Here is a 12,661-nt window from a genome sequence, read left to right as displayed (position 1 = left end):
AACAAGGGTTTCTAGGCCAAATAGTCAACGTTATTCCCACTTCGCGGGCCACTTGACTCTGCTATTACAGCGCTGTAAGCTGGAAAGGAGTAGGCATGTTTGTGTTGCAATAAAACTTTATATGGACACTGAAATTCAAATTTTACATAATTTCCATCTCACAAAGTATCATTATTCTTTTGATCTTTTTCCCCAGTCTTTAAAAAAAAACGTATCCTTAGCTTGCAGGCTGTGCAAAAACCGGTATCAGAGCTGTCCTCTGCCAACTCCTGTCCTAGCACAGAATCTCCACCAGGGCAGGGAATTTTGCCTGTCTTGTTAACGACTCCTTCCCAGAACCTGTCTTTATAACACCTTTTGATATTTTGCTCATCAGGGAGGCATTTTTTGGCATTAGTTTAGAGTTTTAAAATATGGCACTATGATATTACTTATCTTGATGAGTAAGTTTTTGGCATCCCCTTAAAGTCACCTCACTGTAGGGTCCTGGCCCATGAGCCATGGGAGGGGGTCCATGGTGGTGGTGTGGATGAGTCTAGGTAGGCAGGAGGGCCATAGAGAATCATGGGATGCAGCTTGCACTCCCTCCCTTGGCAGGTAGGTCCCAGGGAGAGATTGCAGGGGGTCCGTGAACTTGGATGGGGAAAACCTCTGCAGTTAACCCAAACTGAGCATTTCTGACAACTATGACTATAGAGGAGATGACAGAAGCATTAACTGCATCTTTGATTTGTTACCAGTTTGTCGCCAATAGAAGTCTGATGTATTTTCAGAGCAGGTTAGAGTTGAAGCAGATTTTATTTGTACCCACCACTACTTTGAAATGACGGAAGTTATTAGTACCACCTCTAGAGCTTATGATTGGAAGTACTGAGAAAGAAGCACATGTATTATGACATTGGAATTTCTTTTTTTAATTTAACTATATTTTTACAGAATCGAGTTTCCTTGTAATCTTATGTATATTATTTTATGTATTTACGCAGTGGTAATCAATATAGTCAGTAACTTGCCAAAGAAGGTCTGGGGCATAGAAGTGGTTACAAACCCCCTCCTCTCAATCCTTTAACCTCTTGGGCCAAGTCTTTTACTCTGAGCATTGGAGATAAAAATCCCTGCCCTCCAGTATTACGGGGAGGATCAAATTCGACACTGTGCACGGACACCCCCATGCCCAATGTGAGGTGTTTTCAGTATTCAAAGGATGTGAACTGAATGTGACATTCCAAATAGAAAAAAAACAGCAACAACTCACATGCATTTGTCTGCTCGTGCTGCCGTAATAAAGCACCGAAGATTGGGTGGTTTAAATAACAAACTTATTAGGGCTTCCCTGGCGGTCCAGCGGTTAAGACTCTGCACTCCCAATGCAGGTGGCATGGGTTCGATTCCCGGTCAGGGAGCTAAGATCCTGCACTCGGCGTAGCCCAAAAGAATAACAAACAAACAAACAGAAATTTATTTTCTCACAGTCTTGGCGGCTGCAAGTTCAAGTCAAGGTGTCGGCAGGGGGGGTTTCTCCCGCGTCCTCCCTCCTTGCTGTGTCTTCACACGGTCTTCCCTCTGTGCGTGTCTGTGTCCCAGTCTCCCCTGCTTATAAGGACACCAGTCAGATTGGATAAGGAAGGGTCACCCTAATGACTGCATTGGATTTATTTACTACTTTAAAGGCTGTCTTTCCAAAAACAGTCGCATTCTAAGGTGCTGGGGGCTAGGACTTCAACATACGAATTTGAGGCGGGAGACACAATACATCCTATCTTGAAAAAAAGACTGGATGCCTAGGCAGGTCAAGGGTAGCAGAAGGGGCTACCACCCACCTCATCTCACATCCAAGGCAGGTGATGGAAAGCTCTGTCCTCACTCCTGTTTACTTCTCCAAGTACGTTCACCGCGTGCTACCACCTGATACAACCGGCTCCCTTTGTAGTTTCAGTTCCAGTCTCCCTGAGGAAAATTAGAAGCAAGCCCCGAAGCAAACCTCGGCCAGAGGTTTGTAAGTGAAGTTGGGGAGCACACCCCCCTTCTTCGTTTCTGCTTGTGGCGGATGCTTCCTCAAAGCTGAGACATGCTCCGCAAACATCCCCGAGAGGTCACTGTGCCGTGGAGCACACGAATGAATCCTGGACTCTCAGGCCTCTGTGAGTCGGCCAGTCACGGAAATAAATATCAGCCTATGCGTTAGGAGCCATAGAACATCAGATGGGCCTTGATGAAATTACATATCGGATTCAATGAAGACTGGGCAGTAATTCTCAAGAGAAGTTTAACACCTCTTCCTACTGTCTTTTTTTTAAAAAAAATAATAGACTTTTTAAAAAAAAGCCGTTTTAGATGTACAGAACGGTATAGCATATAGTACAGAGAGTTCCCAATTTTCCTCCTCCCACACACCATTTCCAGTGTTAACACCTTTTGTGTAAGAGTAGTACCTTTGTTACAGTGAATGAATCAATACTGATAAAATCCACAGCTGACATTAGAGCTCGCTTCTGGTTCTGTGCAGGTCTACCTGTTTGGACAAATGCAGAATGTCATGTATCTGCCACTACAGTATCATGCAGAATCCATTGACTGCCCTGAAAATCCCTTGTGTTCCCCGTATTCGTCCCTTCTTTCCCATCCCCAGAACCCCTGGCAACCACTGATCTTCTCAGTTTTGCCTTTTCTAGAATGTCGTAGAGTTGGACTCATCCAGTATGTAGACTTTTCAGATTGGCTTCTTTCACTTGGTGATAGGCATTTAAAGTTCCTCCTTGTCTTTACATGCCCTGATAGCTCATTTCTTTTTATTGCAGAATGATATTCTATTGTATGGAGGTGCCACAGTTTGTTTATCCATTCACCTACTGAGGACCATCTTGGTTGCTTTCGGTGTTTGGTGAGTAAAACTGCTGAACATTCCTGTGCGGGTTTTTGTGTAGACAGAAGTTTTCAACTTAGTTGGGTAAATACCTAGGAGCATGGGCGCTGGGTCGTATGTTTTGCTTTGTAAGAGACTGCCAGACTCTTCCAAAGTGGTCTTACGTTTTGCATTCCCACCAGCAACGCGTAAGAGTTCCTGTTGCTCGGCATCCGGTTGGCGTTCGATTTTTTGCCGAGCTGCGTGGCTTGTGGGATCTTACTCCCAAGACCAGGGACAGAACACAGCCCCGGCAATGAAAGCACCAAGTCCTAACCCCTGAATTGCCAGGGAATTTCCCGTAGTTTGTCTTAATGTGCAATTTCATTGTGATATGTGATATTCTGCATCTTTTCATAGGCTTGTTTGCCATCTGTATATCTCTTTGGTGAGTTGTTCTTTTTTCCAGATCTTTGGCCCATTTTTATTCTGTATTGTTTTCTTATTGTTGAGTTTTGAGCGTTCTTTGCATATTTTGGATATAATCCTTTATCAGATATGGACTTTGCAAATATTACCTCCCAGTCTGTGGGTTGTCTTTCCATTAACAGTGTCTTTTGCAGAGCAGAAGTTTTTAATTTCAATAAGTCCAATTCATCAGTTTTTTTTTCCCATGGATCATGTTTTTGGTGTTGTATCTAAAAACTCACTGCTAAAACCAAGGTCGTCTAGACTTTCTCCTACGTTATCTTCTAGGAGTTTTATGTTTTTGCTTTTTACATTTAGGCCCATGATCAATTTTAAGTTAGCTTCCGTGAAAAGCCTTGAGGTCTGGGCTAGATTAATTTTTGTGTTTGTTTTGTCTATGGATGTCTGTTGTTCCAGCACCATTTGTTAAAAAGGATATTCTTTCTCTATTGAAATACCTTTGCTGTTTTGTCAAAAATTAGTTGACTATATTTGTGTGGGTTCCTGCTGCCTTTTTACTAAACATTTGGCTACTGTTTAGGGGGAATACTGATTGCATTTGTTGCGAGCGGATTCTTGTATTCCAGCTGTCTGCATCAGCAAGCGAAAATACTTGTTTGGAATATAGATATTGTGCAGCGCATACCTGTGTAGATCCTGGCTGCTCATGGCCTCCACATTAACCTTTATACTTTTGTCAGAACGCACTAGCTCCTTCCCTGCTCTGCTTTAATGTGCTTTTCCCCCTTTTTTCTTACACCATTCGAAAAATCTGCAAAACATATTAAATAAGATAGTCTAATTTAACACGTTCCTACCACCCATCTAGCATTCAGAAGGTGGAATTTCTCGGTGTTATTAGGATAAATGTAGGGGGTCGCCTTTCCTGTCTGAGGTCTTACAGAGTCCCTGGGGGCTCCTAGGAGTCTGTGATAAAAGTGCTCGACTCCATACTTGCAAGAAGACCGTTGGGATTATTGGGACACGATCAAACAGGCAAGATGGATTCCAAGCTCCCTTGCATTGTTAGCTACGGAAGACCAGCTGTAAAAAAAAAAAAGTGGTCACGCCGGGTCCTAGTTTGGAAGCGAGGATTTCCACCACTTTCTCATACTTTAAATGATTGGCGTCTGCCAAGTAATCAAAACATACCAAGGAACCTTTTCATCGTGTTCAGTTCGCAATTTCCAAGCGGCTAACGACAAGCACGGCTGGCAAGCCAGTGGGCCAGTTTGGCTGCGCGGCTACTCGAGAGTGTGCGGTAGCCGGGGGCCGTGTCCCAGTAAAGCAGAGAGCTGTAATGATGTCAACTTGTTATTTACTTTCCAAATCTGAATGACTGAGCAAGGCGAAAGGAGAATCAATCAACCACAATGTGACCCTACAGGCGGAAAAAACGCAGCGCTCCCACCAGCAGGCGGTGGGGGAAGGGAAGCACGTGTAACCGGGGCAGGGTTGCATCAGGAGCTCGCTCGGGTTTTCTGTTGCCCCCCTGGTTTTTCGATTGCCTGTTAATACCTCAGCGTCAGTCCTCACAAGCCCAAGGAGCCCGGGAGCAACGACGGGCAGGCTCAAGGGAAGGTCCCACCACGTCCTTTTGGGGGGCCTTGCATGGCAACTGATACAAAATAAGGCAAAATCTATTCTGCTGATTCACAATTATGGAGACTGTGTAAGTGTATCTTTTATTGATGTGCTCTAATAATAATGTGCAGCAACCGTCGTTTTACATCACTGACGTTTCACAGCAATATTTGGCAGCATAATTTTTAGTCTGCCTTTTTGATGGAGGACCAGCCCCTTAAACACTCACCTCGGGCCCCCTCTCCGCAGAACCAGTACAGCAAATGGCCCCGTATCCCAGCAAGGAGCAAGTGAGGTTCCAGTGTAAAACGCTGAGTGTGTACTGGGCTCTTGGGGTGAAGCTCCTTATACGCCAAAGGGAGGGGCAAACTTATTCTAAAATGTTCGGCAAAGCAGACACCCAAGGTGCCGGCGGGTGGGTGCAGATGTCTGTTTAAGTGAACTCAGGCCTCGAGTGGGGGGCAGTTGTCACCAAGCAGCAGGGGAGGCAGGAGCGCTGGGGCCTCGGGTTCACCAGGGCTGGGCCGAGCGAGCTGCGGCAACCTTAGCACTTGGCCGGGGCCCGACGCCCGACGCCTCCGGGCGGGGGCGGGGGTGAGAAGGCCCGAGGGCCCGGCTTCTTCCCCCTGCCCCCGCCGGGAGCCTCCACCCCGTTGGGCCCGAGTTTCTTTCTCCCCACGCACTGCCGGCTCTTCGCTGGAGGCATTTTGCAAAGGTCGAGGCTCCCCCTGGGCCCCCACTTTTCCGGGGAGGGGAGGAGACTATTGGGGTGCCCTCCCGGCCGCCGATTTTGAGGGAGCGGCGTCCTCAGGCAGGTTGCAAGGGTTCTGCTAGGGCAGCTGGGCGGCTGCTTCTTGGAGCTGGGGGAGGGTAACAGAGTGGTGGTCCGGTTCCCCCCTCCCCTGGAAACCGCGGTGCTGGTGACCAGGCTCCTGTCCCGTGCTGGCTGGGGCCGGGCCTGGGACGGGGTGGGCACAGGCCTGCGTCTCCTTCCGCCCGCATGGAGGCCACGAGGGAGGGACGGGGTTCGGATACACTAGGGAGACCCGGATTCCCTTCAGCCACTCCGGGCGCGGCGGGGAGAGCAGAGTCAGGGGTGAGGGACGGGGGAGGGTCGCAGGTTACCCCGCCGTGGGGGCGGGGCGGGCCGGGACGCGAGTCTTCCCTGGAGCCCTGGGGGAAGGGCTGTTGGGGGCGGACTCTCCCCCTCGTGGCTGTGGGGGAGGGCAGGCCTGGTGTCCTCACCCTCAGTGGGGGAGGGACCAGCTTGGGACGCGCCCCTCCCCCCGGGCGTGGGGGGGGCTCGGGAGGGGAACCCGGGCTCCAGTCCCCGGGCGGTGGGGGAGGGTGCGGGCTGGGGGCCGTGGGGGGAGGGGCCGGCCCGGCGGCGGAGGCGGCCTCCCTGGCAGTCCTCCCGGCCGGGGTCGGCGCGCTGGCGGCCGCTCCCCCCGGAGGTCACTGCCCGTGCCGGTCCCTCCCGCCGTCCCGCCCTCTGCCGCCGCCACCGCTCCCGCCCCAGCCCCCCCCCCCGCACTCTCTGCGCTCGGGAGCGAGGTGCCGCCAGCGCCCCCGCCCCGCCGCTGCTGCCGCCGCCGCCGCCGCCGCCGCCGCAGCGCCCTCGGCCGCCATTCGGCATCCGAAACTTTCCAGCGCCCGCGCCTCTCGGGGACTCGGCTGCGGCGGGGCGGGGGCGGCCCGGGGGCGGCGCGCGGCTGCTCCGGGCGCCGGGCCCTCCTCGGCCGCGGCACGGCCCGGGCTCGGAGACGGCCGGCCGGAGGGAGGTTCGGGGCGGCGGCGCCGCCGCAAGTTGCGCTGCTCGCGGCGAGGTGAGTGTGCGGAGCTCGGCCGGCCGGGTGGCCGGCCGGGCGCGGGGTGGGGCGGGGCGGGGTGGCGCGAACTTGTCCCGCGTGGGGGCCGGCGGTTCCCTCCCTCCGGGGTCATACCGGCGGCCCGGGGCTCCCGCACGCTCCGCCCGCCTCCGGGGCTCTGGAGGGGCAGGTCCCCCAGTGTCTCCCGGGCTTGGGCTGGGGTGCGGCGCGCTCCCTGCAGGCTGCACAATACCCCGTTTTGGCTGCTCCCCAAAGTGCCGGCGCGTTGGGGGCGGGCGGAGGTTGGGGGGGCTCCTTTGTTTCGGGGAGGGGGAGGCGGCCGGCAAGTTTGAGGAAGCGCTCGATTTGTCCCCCGGTGCCCCTTTGTCTGCCCAACCCGGGGCTGGCTGGACGGACCTGCGCCGCCGCGGGATCCCCCGTGGGGGGAGGGGAGCCCCATTCATCCCCGGGCGCGGGCCGGCCAGTCCCGGGCCGGCTGGAAGCGCGGCGGCGCGGGCCCTGGGCGGCTCAGTTTCCGAGGCGCAGAAACTGTCAACGAAGTCGGGAGATCCCCAGCCCGAGCGAGGAGCGCGGGCTGGGGGCGACTTCGGCGGACGGGGGGCGTCCCTGGTCTGGCCAGGTCTGCGGAGCGCGGCCTGGGGAGGCTGCAGACCTGTTGCTCCCGGGCTGGGGGAGGGGTGCCTCCAGATTCGCGTCCCGGGCGCTGCTTACCAGGGGGACCTTGCCCACGGGGGCCGGTTTTCGGAACGGGGTGGTGCGCGCCTTCGGGGGTCGCCGGGTCTGTGACAGTTGCGGGCGCTGGGTTAGGGCCTGCCCTTCACGTGCGCTGTCCGTGCGCTGTGAGGCCCGCGCCAGGGCTCGTTCTTAGCACGGCCTCGCATTTTCCGCGCCCCTCGCTTTGGAAATTCCACAAAGTTAGAGTCGGAGGTGGGTTTTTTTTTTCTTTTCTGTCGCTGATGTTGTAGAGCAGAACCCCCAAAGAAACAAGCTCCAGGTTCTGTCCCTTGTGCCACGGTTTCTGCTTTGCTTTGTCACATGTGGTTTGACCTGACTGCTGGATGTTTTTCTCTCCAGGAGCGTCGCCTGGGTCCCTGGGTTAACCTGAAAGGGGAGGGGCGGGACTCCAGCCTGGGAGGGGGAGGGGAGCGCCCCTCTTCAGTCCTGAACGGTGGTCTCGGGGTAGGAAATGGCCCAGGACGATTTTATGAAAAGTTTACAACTAGTCATTCCTAGGAAAGACGCGATGGGGGTGGGGGGCGAATGTTGAGTATGGAACAGTTGAGACGTGAAGATGACGCTTTTATGTTAAGGGATGTTAATATCTCAAACGTCCGGCAGATTTTCGTGGAAAACCCCCCAGCTGGATAATGAGTCCGGGGATGAAAAGTTGAAGTGCATCACTTGACCCACTTATGAAGATCGCCCCTTAAGGATATTCCAGAGCTGAAGGGAACGCACACCTGTGGGATGAAAATGGAGACTTAAGGTGTCGATTTGGTGGTGTGCACAGCAGGGTGTGTGTCACTGGATCTTCTCAGGCTGGCTCTTCTTGTGTTTCTGCCCGGGGCTTAAGTCACTGCAGGAATTGTCAACACCCCCCATTTAAATTTCGCACCTTGACCCTTAAGTCTTCCCAAGCTCACCCCTCCCGAAGGTTTGGGTGTTTAAATGAAGTGTGTGGCGTCTAGTTGGTGCCGAGTCTTCACCTTCAACCATGGGAGCCTCAGTTTTCTCATCTGTGTGATGGCGTCATGAGTCTACCTGGGTGGGCTGTTCGGAGGGTTTCAGCGCTAGCCAGCAGAAAGGGGAATAGAGCCCCTGAGTCCACCTGCATCAGGACACCATGCTTTGCTAGAAAAGCAGTCTTTGTCCCCGTTTGGCCTGAACTAGTGAAAGGGCCCACCCTGTTGTTGTGCTCTACCGTTGACCTTCAAGTCCTGTAACTTTTCTGAGTGTCGTTTTCTATGTGTGTAAAAATAAAAACGGGAACTGAAATCGTGGTACTCATTGGGTAGTGCAAGGACAGAAAGAGGGAATGTAAGTGTAGGTTTTCTGAAAACTACAGAGCTGCCTGTAAGTTTTAGCTGTTGGCATTGTGCAGGTGGAATCATTTTCCTAATGTCACCCTAATGCCATGCAGTGAGGATTTTACACGCACTTAATACCCTGCGTGCAGCAGTTATTTCCTTCCTGCTTCACAGTCCACTGACGTGCTAATACGTGGTGGAGGGAGGATTGTTTGATTCCGAAAGCCCACCTCTTAAGCTTGGTGTTATCTTGCCTTCCTGTGTATACATTGTGTGAATCTTCCCACTTGGAGACAAGCTCCTTAAATTACACACACACACAATTTCTCCCTCCCTCCCTCCCTCCCTCCCTCCCTCTCTCTCTCTCTCCCCCACACAGAAGAACCTACATTGAAATCTGTTTATACACCTAGATGAATCTCAACAGAAATCATGAAATGTCCACCACAGTGGAAAGGTTGTTTTTGTCTATAGCTTACTTATCCAGTGTGGCAGCCACTAGCCAACATGTGCATATTTAGATTCAAATTAACTAAAATTCAGTAACCATTCTGTTGTTACTAAAATGAACAACTCTGTTGTTTCAGTGCTTTACCCATAATTCACATACTCAATAGATGTGTGTAGCTAGTGGCCGCCATATTGGGACAGCGCAGAACTTGCAGAACGTTGTATGGGAGGGAGATTCTCTATAGATACTGCAAGTAAGGATTAATAAAGAAGGCAGTAAAGAGAGTTAGTCTACCTTTTGTGGGAGGAGGGGAGAGGCTGTAAGAGTTTGAAGTAATTTACTGGTAGACTTTAAAAAGAAAGGCAGGTGCATTTCAGCTCGCAGGTGACCTAGGAAAGTGATTTCAGTGAGATTTGACAGCTGTGGTTTTTGAGATTGAGGTGGTTTGGATCACTTTTGATTTAGAAAACCAGAACTCCAAGCTAGAGTCTCTCACTGAGTATTTAACCTTGGACATGGCATTTAGTGGCTCTCTGCCTCAGTTTCCCCATCTGAAAAATGGCATAGCCAGTCCCCACGTGGCCCGCCTTTGTGTGTGTCGCGGCGCACATCTCTCGGGATGGTGGGGAGCCCAAGGTGTCACCGTCAGTGAAGCCCCACGTAGGTGATTAGAGGCCTTACCTGATACGTTTAAAGCCTTGCTCACCATGGGCTACCGACTCCTCCCCCCAAGTTTAGGCCTTAAGTTTTAAGGTTTAATTTCTTGAGGGCAAAATCTTCTGTTATTAAAAGGCTGATCAGGAATCCTTCCAACAAAGTGAGGCTTAACAGTAGTCAAAGTATTTTTAAAAAGTGGCTGAGCGCTGGCTGCTTCCTGTAGACGGGTCCCTGAGTCAGGATGTTATTTTTATTACTTAGCTGGTGTGTTCTTTGCATAGTCTTTTGTATTTTTTTTATAGCAGCCTATTAGAAATTTTATTTGTGGTTGGGGGGGAAAACCCAGTTTTGCATCTGTGAGAGGTGACTTCCCAGATCGCCCTCTGCCATTTGTCCTCACTCTTGCCTTGTCTCAGGACTGCTGTGACCTGTCAAGCCTTTGAGACACCTGGGATATCCATGATTCTCTTCCAGAGGCGGGCAATGGGTTCCTGCAGAGGGAAGCCAGGCCCCCAAGAGCCATCTCACGTAGGTCCCGAGTGTCAGGAGTTCAGACCCTTCCTCAGTTACCTGTTGGGAGGGAGGACCCCACACCCCAACCCTGAGGCTGCCCCCTCTGAGCTTTCCGCCAGGTGTCTGCGTCTTGGGCTCTGCACACGTGGTTATTGCCAGGCCTGACCCGGGCCAGAGGACAAGCACGATCGCTCTGCCCTGTGAGGCGAGACCATCCCAGGTGTGGTGTCCCCGATACCTTGCATTTGCCTCCTTCTTCTCCCGTAAAAAAGAAGAGTACGTGACTTCCAATAAGTTGTTAATCTTTCACCGCCCAAGACATTTAAAAAATAGTTTCAATCGGGAAGCAAGACTAAAGTCATTTTGTAAACATTTTTTTTTTTAAGTTGGAAAGATAAACTTTTTTTTTTTCCATAACTATGTTTAGCGTGAAGGAAGTAACTGGCCTCTTGAGTGGAGACTGGATGTGAGTTTTTCCCTCGGGTCTGGCCCTCCTTGGCCCTTGCGTCCTGTCCATCCTTTCCATGGGGCTCGACCAACCGGATGGCCCTGGCCACATTAGCAGAAAGAGACCCAGCAACCAAAATGAATGCTGGGTGTGGGAAGGGACAGACAGGCAACATGTTTATAGACGGAAAAGAGAGCCTGCTCTGAGAAAATGAGTTTCAGACCTCAGGGGGAAAATGCCGTCATTAAGGAGTGTGCTCCCCGGGAACTTGGCCATGGAGGCGGCCGCCTCCTGCAAAGCCCTCCCGTGCAGTTATCGCCGGCATCAGATATTTATTGGGAATCCGCTGCCTGATTGAAGATTGCAGATGTGAACTGGAAGCCACTGAAAAGTTAAATCGGAGCAAATTTAAACTTGAAAACAGAGGACAGAGTATTTTCTTCTGATAGAGGAAGCTGGGTTCCGTTTCCATGGCTTTGGTTTGTTCTTGGTCCTTGGAGGGAAGAGGTCGAGCTGGAGGGCGACTCGCAGGCTCGAGAGAAAGGGTGACTTAGAGACGAAGGTAGAGGAGATGGTTGTTCACGGAGGCCGTCTGTTCAGCCTTGAACTCTGGAAACTTGTCGTCAGCCCATGGTTCTCAGGGCAGTTTGGTCCCCTACCGTCAAGCAGCTTTTGGCAATGTCTGGAGACGTGTGGTTGTTACACGTTGGGGGAGGGGGACGGTGATGTTCCTGGCATCCCGGAGGGGGGGCGGGGGGTCCGTGGATGCTGCGTAACATCCCACAGGGCACGGGACAGACCCACCCCAGAGAACGACCCGGCGCTGGATGCCCGTGATGCTAGGGTGGAGACACCAGCCCTGAGTTCTGCTGTCAGCTGTGCAGTCCTGTTTCGAGCAAGGTCCACGGGCAGGTGGACGTCAAGATAGGTATCCGGCGCTGTGGTTCTCACGGCTCCCGTAGGCCATTTTGGGATACATTAGGAAGTAAATGAGAAGGGAAAGGAGGCGGCGGGAAGCGGATGGCCTTTGAGAAGAAAGAAACGGGAGCGGCGCAAGGCCGGGAGGTGTTGGGGACGGGAGGGGGGCGCTGCGAGTCCCCTGAGCTCTGTCTCAACTGGATTAGAGCCCCCGATGCCAGCGCTCCTGCATGGCGCCTTCCTGTTGGTTTTGCTGATGTCATTGCAGATTGACCAGGTCTCACTTTTGGTCGGCTTCTTGGGACTTGGGTATTTATCAGGGGAGCACCGGTTCCTGGCTCCTGTTTTCGGACCCTCTCTGTGCCCAGCGAAATGTCGGTTAACCTGGCCTCGGGGTAACCTCCGTTTGGGAGGGCGGGGACAGGTCAGGGTGGGAGGTGTTTGCTCCTTGCAGGACCGTGGCTTCTGTTTCAGGCCCCGTCCTCTCCTGTGAATAGTTGATTCGGGAAGGGCCGGGGGGGACAGCTGGGTGCGGACCTGCAGTGGGGCCCTCTTCCAGGGCTGGGCACGGCTGGCACCTGGAGTCTGGTCCTCCGGAGCCAGCCCGTGGCCCCGTGTCCTGTTACCCCCCAGAGGAGCGCCAGGCCCAGCCTGGTTGGGGGCCCTGTGGGCTCCTGTGGTCATGGGGTCGGGGACGTGGTCGCAGGGAAACCTGGTTTGCAGCCAGTTCACCATGCACTCACTGCCTCTGGGCACATCCGTTACCTTCTCTAGCCTTAGGTTTCTTCTTGAGAGAGAAAGAAAATAAAATCTGTTCCTCAGGCTTGTATTAACAGAAGGAGGATTCTTATCATGCTTGGAGCTCAGTGTCCTTAGGTTTTCCTCTACTCTGAAGCTGGGAATTGGTGTGGAAATATCCAATGA

The 12,661-nt window shown here is 52.7% G+C and overlaps 1 protein-coding gene across 13 annotated transcripts in view; it reads left to right on the top strand.

Annotated features, from left to right (window-relative positions):
• Positions 1 to 6,470: 6,470 nt before the first annotated feature.
• Positions 6,471 to 12,661, top strand: part of TBL1X (transducin beta like 1 X-linked) — a 225,265-nt gene continuing 219,074 nt past the window's right edge. For 3 of the 13 annotated variants that reach the window (XM_073799396.1, XM_073799394.1, XM_073799395.1), the window contains exon 1: positions 6,478 to 6,720. The gene's annotated coding sequence lies outside the window, so the exon portion shown is untranslated. Of the gene's footprint in view, positions 6,721 to 12,661 lie in introns of all 13 variants that reach the window. The other 10 variants (XM_073799408.1, XM_073799407.1, XM_073799405.1 and 7 more) reach the window with 9 other exon arrangements.

This window comes from Tursiops truncatus, chromosome X, assembly GCF_011762595.2.
Source record: "Tursiops truncatus isolate mTurTru1 chromosome X, mTurTru1.mat.Y, whole genome shotgun sequence".
Lineage (NCBI taxonomy): Eukaryota > Metazoa > Chordata > Mammalia > Artiodactyla > Delphinidae > Tursiops > Tursiops truncatus.
The sequence above is the reverse complement of the archived record's forward strand: the minus strand, read 5'-3'. Positions and strand labels throughout refer to the sequence as shown.